The following is a 7599-nucleotide window of genomic DNA, read 5'->3' on the forward strand; positions in this document are numbered from 1 at the left end:
TACAGTTACATTTGGTGACTGTAACGGCTGCCGACGCAGTAATTGTGATCCCTCTGTCTCTCAACCTGCTAGCGCCGCCGCCGCCATTGTTACGCTTCTTCTCGACGCGCAGCTCTGGACCCCAAAATCTGGTACCATCATCAGAATCAACCGAGTAGAGTTTTCACAGTAGTCTTCTATGTGCCCCAGCATACCACAGAAGTAACAAATTTCCCAGTCTTTCATACTTAAATTTGATAACGCTACACTCACCACCTGGCCTTTTGATCTTCTTCATACGCTTTAGAGGTTTCATGACATCAAGCAGAACACGTATCCTCATATAAGAGCGAAGGTAATTGGAATTGTTAGTTGCGTCATACTCGATGAATTCGCCGATGAAATTTGAAATGTCCTTTCCCACTTTTTCTGACATATAACCTGTGGGAAGTTCATGAATTTGGACCCAAAATGGAACAGATTGGAGGACGACTTAGTTAGGCATAGCATTGCTTGGAATAAAATCAAGAATCAACAGGTGATTGTCAAAATACCATGGGCCCTTCTTTAAGACTCTTTGCAAATCAAGGTGATGAAAGAATTGGAAAGTATAAAGGTTTGGTTCAATCTCCTCAATCTTTACATCACGAATAGGGTTCCAGAAAGTTTCAATTTTTTCCATCATCATGTAGGTTTGGATAGGTCTATTTGTTAGAAAACGGCCAACGAGACGAAGGTTGGGATCTACAATTTGTGTTGGTAAAGTATCAGGTTGTATTTCTAATTCTTCCTCTTCATCACTCAGCGGGAGATGATGGAGAGAATCCATGGGAATTGAAGTGAGAAAGGAAAGGGAAAGTTGAAAGGTGTTGAAAGTAAACTTCTCACAAGGAGAGAACGAGAAAAAACCTTACTTCTCACTAGGAGAGAATTTTTACGAGTTCCTGTTAGAATTGCATTAATATTATATTTGAAAATGTTGTTTTTGTTTGATAAGTTACTGTTGAAGGTTGTTTGCGATTATGAGTGGAGTTTGATGACATTCTGTAATTACTCTTTTAGTAGATATTTTTCATGTAATTTTAGGGATTATTTATTGTAATTTATGGAGTTGCAAGCTACAAAAGAACAAGAAATTGAAGTTTGAAGAAGTCAGAGTTCGGCCCCCGATTTTACAAATCAGCCCCGAATTTGCTGCTAATTTTCTCCCTTTTGATTCGACAAAAATCGGCCACCGATTTTTCCAGACTGGGCACACGACTTAACGCATTCGGCCACCGAATTTTGGACTCGGTGGCCGATTTTGACAAGCTTATAAATAGAAAAGTCTGTTTTCAAAGGAAGGGTTCACGATTTTAGAGAGAAAAAGCATATTTGGAGCGGGGGCTTTGTAGATTTGGTGGGAGACCAACACAACTCATAGTCAATTATCCAATACATGTATGAATCCTTGTTTTTATGTGAGTTATCTTGTACTTTATTTATGAGTAATTAATCTCTTTGTGGTTAAACTTGAGATAAATCTGATGTAATCTTATGGGAACCCTAGTTTGTTGAACTCCTTTGAATATCAATGAAAGTCTAGTTTTAATTCATATTACTTTATGTTTAATGCTTTTTGTATGTTTATCATCGACTACTAACCCTAGCTTTATGAATATGCAAATTGATCTTAGAGATTGAATGACCACTAACCCTGGCTTTTGACTCTGATCTAGGTAATAAGTTTAACCTAAGTAATCAAGCTAGAGATAGATCATTATTAGGTTATGACATAGGGATTAACGTTCTGTTAAAACCTCCAACGGTTTCGAATTCACTTAAGAGATTAAGGGGTTGTCACTTGCGGGGAGAATTCTAGGTCAAGAGCTTGGATAGAATTACTTTCTTAATCTGTCGTTAAAGTAGATAATCATTGATTGAATTAGGAGTGCAAATTACCATAGGAGAACTTCGGAGGATTCAAAGATCTTAACCATATTTCTCCCTAATATTCTTAAAACCAACTTTTATTGTTTTATTTACATTTATGTTACAAAACAACTCAACTGCCTAGGGCAATCAATATAAATTTATACATCCTTTTTGATAAAGAAATTGCCGAGTAGAAATTAACAACGGTCCTCGTGGATACGAATTTATTTATTACTTCGATAGTTTTGGTTCACTTGCCAAATCTCTATCAAATTTTTGGCGCCGCTGCCGGGGACTGTTGAATCATTTCAACTTGGTAATTTCGTTATTATTTAGGATTTTTGTCCTTTATATTATTGTTTATATATAAAAAATTTGAAGAAAAAAAAATTATGATTTCATCCCTTCATGTTTATCTCATTGAACTTTGCTGCTAAAAAGTTTATCCAAGTTTTGCAGCTATGATAGACAGGTTAGTAGACAGGTTATGCCTTTATGACAGAAGAGATTGTTACGTTGCAGTATGAAAAGTATTTTCTATCTATGAAGATGAAACATTGCAACGATAAAATCTCAAGATTAAATACGAGATGTGATCTTTATGAGGCAAATCAAACAGATAGTGATTGTGAAGGGAAGAAAGAGGTGATCAACATCGATTACAATACTCAACTTCAAATTATTTTAGATAATTTCTTGATGTCAAATCAAGTTTCATTTGAGAAGTTTGATGTTCAGTGTGGTGATCTTGTTGAGAAAGCATATGAGTCTCAGCAAAAGTTTGTTGAGATGGAGACTGAGTGTCCGGCTACTATGGTGGACGACAATCCACAAGTGATAAGTGTTGGTCTCTACCTGAAGTCTCAACAAATGGGGTCTGAAGAACTCACTCTTGTGCAAATGAATACATATCCTTCTTTAAGGTGGGAGAACTTAAATTCCAAAGGTTTAACAGTGAGCGCATGGGAGTATCTATTTCTTTATGCCAAATTCATGGGATTCCTACCAAACAAGAGGAAGAAGAAGGATGACATATTTCTTCTATCATTTTTTCCACCCTAACAATGGTTGAAGCGTCAAGCTCATAAAAGAAAGCGCTTGATGGGAGGCAACCCATCCTTTTCCCTGCTCTGTTATTTGTTTTTGTTATTTTATTTTGTATGAACTTTTGTATGGAGTCAACTTGAGAAGTGTCTGGTTTATGATTTTATGATTCCCCTATTTTGTAATGCATCTGAACTTGTTTATTATTAATGAATTGACTTTTCTTGAAATTTTCCAGTTCAGTAACAAAGATTCCATCAATGATTTGTCAAAAGTTCGAAGGAGGTAGTGCTTGCATGATTCTATAAGGGAAGTGTACGGCAGAAAGATGCTTAGGTAGCTACAACTTCCAGAAACCTCAACTTGTAAGGTTATGGCCTAAATTTGTTTTTCAATTTTTACAAATATGAGTGCTTCCATGCAGGTGCTATTTCTAATATTTGCGATTTTTCTTTGTAATTGATTGGTCATATATTGTACACACTAAGGCAAATTGCTTGTACCTTAAGCCTTTGTAGCCCACCTTTGTTTATTTTGAATTATCCTTTGTTTAAACCAAGTTGAGCCACTAGGATTTAGACCCCTTATTTCGGTGACTAACCACATTACAAGCCTAGAGACCTTAGGAATGTACCCAAAATTTTGTTGGAGTTAGGCATGTTTTTGTGTGTTATGATTGAAAAGTTCAAGTTTGGGGTTGCTTCTGGAACTAGCAACACTTTAAGTTTGGGGTAGGGGTACTAGAGAAAGAAAAGAGAATCACTTTGTGCTAAAAAAAATATAAGCATGATAAAATATGCTGAACTGTCAAAATTTTCATTTTAAGTTGGTTCCTTGAGGACAAGTAACGATGCAAGTTTGGGGTTGTGATGACATTCTGTCATTACTCTTTTAGTAGACATTTTTCATGTAATTTTAGGGGTTATTTATTGTAATTCATGGAGTTGCAAGCTACAAAAGAACAAGAAATTGAAGTTTGAAGAAGTCAGAATTCGGCCCCCGATTTTACAAATCGGCCCCCGATTTAACGCATTCGACCCCCGAATTTTGGACTCGGTGGCCGATTTTGACAGGCTTATAAATAGAAAAGTCTGTTTTCAAAGGAAGGGTTCACGATTTTATGAGAGAAAAGGCATATTTGGAGCGGGGGCTTTGTAGATTTGGTGGGAGACCAACACAACTCATAGTCAATTATCCAATACATGTATGAATCCTTGTTTTTATGTGAGTTGTCTTGTACTTTAGTTATGAGTAACTAATCTCTTTGTGGTTAAACTTGAGATAAATATGATGTAATCCTATGGGAACCCTAGTTTGTTGAACTCCTTTGAATATCAATGAAAGTCTAGTTTTAATTCATATTACTTTATGTTTAATGCTTTTTGTATGTTTATCATCGACTACTAACCCTAGCTTTATGAATATGCAAATTGATCTTAGAGATTGAATGACCACTAACCCTAGCTTTTGACTCTGATCTAGGTAATAAGTTTAACCTAAGTAATCAAGCTAGAGATAGATCATTATTAGGTTATGACATAGGGATTAACGTTCTGCTAAAACCTCCAACGGTTTCGAATTCACTTAAGAGATTAAGGGGTTGTCACTTGCGGGTAGAATTCTAGGTCAAGAGATTGGATATAATTACTTTCTTAATCTGTCGTTAAAGTAGATAATCATTGATTGAATTAGGAGTGCAAATTACCATAGGAGAACTTCGGAGGATTCAAAGGTCTTAACCATACTTCTCTCTAATATTCTTAAAATCAACTTTTATTGTTTTATTTACGTTTATGTTACAAAACAATTCAACTGCCTAGGACAATCAATATAAATTTATACATCCTTTTTGATAAAGAAATTGCCGAGTAGAAATTAACAACGGTCCTCGTGGATACGAATTTATTTATTACTTCGATAGTTTTGGTTCACTTGTCAAATCTCTATCAGAGTTTGTGGTGGAAAGCGAAAGTGAAAGTGATTATGTTTATAAAAGCTTCAAGTGGAACCCATTAATACTATATTTATTTTATAATGTGCAATCATGTTCCACTATCAAGATTTATTTATTTATTTTTTCGTAGAATTTTCACTCGGTTAGTGGAACTCAATCATTGATTTAATTAATAAAGTTTGTCGATGTACCATTATTTTACCTATGCATTCAAATTAAAGTAATAGAATTATTTTACACATAAATTTTTATATTCATCAATTAATAATACATGTATGTGTGAAATCTTTATACTAACAATTTAGAGTTCTTAGAAATAACCTATTTCAAATTCCTTTCCTCTAAGGATGTCCACCTCATCAAAAGCCTACTTGGCATATGTTCCCAAAATTCCTCCTAATTTTTAATACAAGCTTAATAATTTTAATTATTATTAAAAACCGTTTTTTATTTAACATTAAATTATACATAAAGTAAATAGTTAGTTACAATCAGATAATGATTAATATAATTACTGTTTCGATTAAAATTTATATTTTACAATAAAAATTTGAACGTTACAAATCAAATAATTATTAATCTAATTAGTATTCAATTAACATTTATATGTAACATTAAAAATTTGGTTGGTTACAAAATTATAATAAATAAATTGAATAAATTATATTTTGAATTTTGGGACGTTACACTAAGGCATTAACCTACTAATTAAAAAATTAATTGTATTAATTAGTTTTTAAGGTTATATAATTAATTTTTGTTTGTTACAAAACTATATTACATAATTATTTATAAGATATTATTAAATATTAAATTAAATTTCAAATGTTATGAAGTTAATTTTTTGTACGTTACATGAAATATAATTTAATCGTTTAATGCACGTTTTATAATATTAAAGACGTTGATAATATTAATTTTAAAACGGTCAAATTGATAATTAATTTATATTAACCGTTATGGTACTATTTTTCTATATAAATAGTAGAGTTTTTGGGTATGAGTACACAACAATCACAAAATATAGTTCTTCGTTTTCTGTTCTCTGGTGCTCTGATATCTATATTCTAAACTATTTCTGTAATTTTTCTATTGTAAAGGAAAATGTCTATGAAACACGACTTCATCTCTAATGTTTCGCCAAAAAAACAATTATGGACATGCTTGTGAGGGTTGTTCGTGTTTGGTTTGTTCAAGACTACAAAAATAAAAAACTATCATTTTCCATGGAGTTAGTTCTAATGGATCGAAAGATACCTTTTTCATATCGTTTTTTTTTTTTTTTTAGTATTTTTTTGTTTAAAGTATAATGTTCTCATCTTTTTTATCTAGGGTGATCGAATTGGTGCGTCTACACGAAGAACATTGATCTACAAGTCCAAGGAGCAACTCCAAGAGGGAATGGTGTTCACGATTTCCTCATTTGATGTTGCTAGCAACAGTGGTTCGTATCGACCATCACGCAATGAATACAAACTGAATTTCACAATCAACACAAAAGTCAAACTATCTAAAACTGTTTTGGTCCCAACAAACGTGTATTCGTTTACACCTGCATCTGATGTTTTCAATGAATCTTACGACAACAACTTCTTGGTAGGTAAGTGACTATAATTTTCTTCATGTAGATTTTTTAAAATATTATTTTTGCTTACAAAAATAACACAATAATTTATATATTTAATTAATAAAATGTTTTGTTTAATATGATTCAATTGTATGTTATATTCTTTTAATAATAAATAGTAATTTGATCGTTATTTTAATGTGTGTTATATATGTAGATGTAATTGGAGTCATGATTGGAGTTGGAGTTGAAAGAGAGTACGAAAGTGATGGTGTAAAAACTAAAATGAATGTCATTGAATTGGATTCAAATGGGTAGGTTTGATTTTTGTTTGTTTTTGTAATTGTAATTTTTCAAGACCTGTATTATAGTATTTTTATTAATATTTCTATAATCTTAGAGTATGTTGAAGAGCTGAGCTCTTTAATCTCAAAATGCTGTTGTAGCCATTATGTTGGCAAAAGTTAAATTGTTTCAAGGTAATAATTTATGACTAGCAATTGTGCTTGTTTGTTTATATGAATATATATACTTGATTCATATACTTTTGAATCTTAATAATAGGAAAACCAGCATTGCAAAATGCATTTTCTTCCACTAGAATCACATTCAATTCTAAAATTGGTGAAACAAGGAACTAAGGAAAAGATATATATATTTTTTTTCATATAACATTTTTTTTAAGTTATAATATTATTGATTGATACTTTTTATTATAGCTTTCTTAGTGCAAATACAAATTCTCCTGCATCGGGATTGATCCAATTACCAAATTTATCTCACATACCTGTAAATGAAGAGTTTCTCTTACTTACTCCTAGGACCACTATTGAGGAGTTAAATAATGTAAATAAGGTTTTTTTTTTATTACAGGTCTATTTTGGTAAAGTTTGTATACTTTTTGGTATAATGTTATTTTGTATGGTGATGCAGGGCACCTCTTTTATTGTCTTGGGAATTTCAATTTTCAATTGAACAAATCGTTTTCGTTGCATGTATTGACACTTCAATAAAAAAAAAAAAAAATTAGTTTCCATATTTTCAATTTACAATTTACTTATGTCTTAAACTTTACACAAATTCTAAAGTAAATACAAAAATTAAGTTTCCCTAAGTGTGAATAATTAGCGATAACCTATTA

The sequence above is a fragment of the Medicago truncatula genome, chromosome 1, assembly GCF_003473485.1.
Source record: "Medicago truncatula cultivar Jemalong A17 chromosome 1, MtrunA17r5.0-ANR, whole genome shotgun sequence".
Classification (NCBI taxonomy): Eukaryota; Viridiplantae; Streptophyta; class Magnoliopsida; order Fabales; family Fabaceae; genus Medicago; species Medicago truncatula.